Source organism: Orycteropus afer, unplaced genomic scaffold, assembly GCF_000298275.1.
Source record: "Orycteropus afer afer isolate SDZICR_OR568_19922 unplaced genomic scaffold, OryAfe1.0 scaffold00418, whole genome shotgun sequence".
Lineage (NCBI taxonomy): Eukaryota > Metazoa > Chordata > Mammalia > Tubulidentata > Orycteropodidae > Orycteropus > Orycteropus afer.
Window position 1 is genome coordinate 122,404 of NW_006922005.1, and position 3,837 is coordinate 126,240.

The following is a 3,837-nucleotide window of genomic DNA, read 5'->3' on the forward strand; positions in this document are numbered from 1 at the left end:
TGACCTTTCATTCCATTCAGTTCTTAAGGAACTGAGTTATCATGTTTACTTATCTGCCTTCAACTGAGAATGCAGGCTGAACTTTGACCCCACCTGGCCTCAAGAACATTCAGTCTGGATTTTCTTTGTTTCTTCCTCTGCACCTCCATGAAATAATTACACTCTTATTGTTATTAGGTGCCATCAAGTTGGTTCTGACTCATAAGGATCCTATGTACAACAGAATGAAACTGTCTTGTCCTGCATTATGCTCACAATCTTTGCTATGCTTAAATCCATCATTTTAGCTACTTTGTCAATCCATTTCATTGAGGGTCTTCCCCTTCTTGGTGTTACTATAGGGAGCTCTGGTGGTGTAGTGCCTAAGGCATTTGACTGCTAACCAGAAGGCAGGTCGTTCAATCCTACCAGCCACTCCTCAAAAGGAAAGTTGGGCAATCTACTTCCGTAGAGATACTAACTTGGAAAACCGAGGAGAGGTCACTATGAGTGGAATCCACTCAATGGCTGTGAGTTTGTTTATTTGTTTGTTTGTTTGTTTTGGTATAGTCATACCCAACATAAAAGAACTATAAACAAGTTCTATCCATTGCAGGGGAACCTTAAGAAGCCAAAACAGAAATCACAATTAGACACATCTAAGGAGCTCTGGTAGCATAGTGCCTAAGGCACTTGACTGCTCACCAGAAGGCTCGCAGTTCAAACCCACCAGCCACTCCTCGGAAGGAAGGTTGGGCAATTCTACTTCCATAGTGATACTGCCTCGGAAACCCAAGGAGGGGTCGCTATGAGTTGGGGCCTACTCGACGACAAACAACAACAATAACAACAACAACAAGGATAGTCTGGGAAAATGTTTCCTTCCCTAGCCAGAGACTGAAAGCTATATCAATATCAATGAATTGTTCAGTTGAGCAGAGATCTTGTGATTTCCAAAACTAAGTGATAAAGTCTTTAAAAACTAGATTTAGACTGGGAAAACAGGAGAAATAATAAAAATGTGAATGAAAATTTAGAATATTTAACCAAACTTAGCTTTAAGAGTATTTATGTTTTATAGTATACATGCTTAAAACAATTTTCAATATCTTCTGTATATTAAATTAATAGATATTTGTTATAATTTAAGTTTATATACTTTTGCTTTTTATGTCACAGAGAAAAGATATATGTATATTTGGTCCACTTAACTGCTAACAACAAGGCTGATGGTTCAAACCCACCAGCCACTCCTCAGAAGGAAGGTTGCGCAATCTACTTCTGTAGTGATACCACCTGGGAAACTCAAGGAGGGATCACTATGAGTCAGGTCTAACTCGAGGGCACAAAACAACAACAATATGTATGTTCATTTTTACCATTTAAAAGGATGTAGTATGAGTTAGGTGGCAAAGAAAAAAATTTAAAATTTTAATTAAAATAAATTTATTTGTATAGTAAAAATGTTATCTGCCTGACAAAAGTTTAATATTATGTGTTATACCTGAAGCTCTTTGAAAATGAGGTAAACATTATATTTAGAGATAGCTTCATCTAACGTTCCTTTACTTTTTAAATTTACTTTTACTGGGTTTGCATTATTTTTCTGATTCATTCCTATTAGAATTTTCACTTTTAAAAAATATTGTTATATTATTGTTGACTTTCTTAAACTCCTTGACCCAAATATTCTAAACAAAAATATATTGGACTTACGAAAAAAAGTACTGTGATATTTTGAATGTGGATCCCACTAGACTGAATCATGATTTCCAGAACTCTGCTGTAGAAGCTGATGGGTTTCATGAACTGTGGCTAAGCCAGGATTCCATGGAACAGAAATTAACTACATAGGACTGAAATGAATAAAGGATTACTATGAGATCTATATAGGAATATTCCTCATGTTTTAATATTCTATTTTCCAGATATAAGAAACAATTTTTTCGTCCTTTCTCCTAAATTATCTAACTAGTGAATCTGTTGTTAGACAAACCTACAGATGTGGCTGGTTCTTTTTCTACTATTCCTATGTGATTATATGTAATAAATAAAGCAAGGGAAAAATTAAGAAATAAGAGAGGAATGGAAAATTTCTAACCAGAAAAGAAACTTCAAAAGCATTAAAAGAAAGAATTAGGAAATGAGAAAAAAAATTTCCATGGAATATTTTATAGTCAGCATAGGGGTGTTAGCTACTGAAATACCTGTTTTCTGCATCAAAGGAAAAAAAAAAAAAAAAAACTTTAAATGAGTATACATACTTTAACTCTTTAATTAGAAGGCAATAAAGAATGGCATCAGATTTTCTGTTAGTATCCCAAGGATACGTCCATAAAGTTTTACCACCTCAGAAACCCAAAGTGGGTTGCTATGAGTCATAATCAAGTTGATGACAGTAAGGTGCTCCCCCCACTCCCCATAAAGGCCTCTTAGAGTCAAACAATCGTTTAGAAACTGTTGTTGTTGTTGTTGTTATGTGCCGTGGAGTCGGACCTAACTCATAGCGACCCCTTCTTGGGTTTCCAAGGCAGTATCACTACGGAAGTAGATTGCCCCATCTTCCTTCTGGGAAGTGGCTGGTGGGTTTGAACTGCCAGCCTTCTGGTTAGCAGTCAAGTGCCTTAGCCACTATGCTACCAGAGCTCCCATTTAGAAACTAGTGAGATCATTTTGCTCTGGGCATTGTGTTCTTTTGAAAAATTCTATCCCTTTAGAGAAACAGACCACAGTGATTAGACTGAAAGGTATGTTTAGGATAAATCAGTAATTATTTAATTGGTCTTTAAGACAATATTGTACCAAATACTTGTTTAATGCTTATAATCAAGATGGCAACCCCCTTTGCTATGCAGAAAATTATGGATATCAAATGAACTAAATTCTCAGATGTGCTCGATCCAATACCTTAAGTCAGCCTTTTGGAAAACCAAATAGTTCCTTTCAGGTGAACTTGTCATGCGTTCACACCAATTTAAAATCACAGAGGCAGAGTTTCTAAGCTACAGCATGGTAAAGATTAAATAAGTCAGATGGTTCCCAGCTTCTGCTTAACAAGTAGTACTAGGGGTCTTAAAATCATCAGAATAAGAGGTCATCTAAGGAAAAGTATTATAAAATCCATGCAGAAGAAGGCATTGTTATAATAATGATCAAATAATTCCTGATAAGATTCATGATCAGAAGTAGGGAATGTGTTAGAGATATGCCAAGTCATCTTGCGTGGCTCTTCCGGGTTTTTTTTCAATCCCTGCTGTCCCACCCAAGGTCATAAGTCAGTTAAAGAAGTCTGAACTGAGCTTCCTGCAAGGTGCAAATTTGAAAAGGCAACATAGCCTCTGATAGGTTAAGACTTCTTCCCCCAGCTCTGATGTACAACCTCCTAACCCCAGGTCTATATAAGACCACCTTCTCCCTTGCTCTTCCTCTTCTTCTCTCTTCTCCTCTCTTCTTCTCTTCTTCCCTCTTCCTCTTTCTTTCTTCTTCTCTTCTTCCTCCTCTTCTTCTTCTGTCCTTCCTCAGTGCAGGCACCCTTCGTCTTCTTAATAAAATCTCCTGTTGGGTACCCTGGTGTGTGGCATGGTCGTTGAGTGCCGACGGAGCTCTAACATTGGTGTCAGAAGCAGGATTGCTGGTGCCCCTGATTCCTCATCGGACTGTCCAGAATCCCCCATTCCCCTGGCACTCCAACCTGTTCCCCAGCACCCGCGACCATCTTCCCTGGTGCCTTCCCAGCAAACAACACTGGCAAATCATCACCTTCACTCCGGCCTGGGTAAGTCCTCTAACGACAGCTCAGGTATCTGAGTTCTAAGTCCTGATGACTAGAAAAACAAAACTCCACTCCAGAGTGCAAAC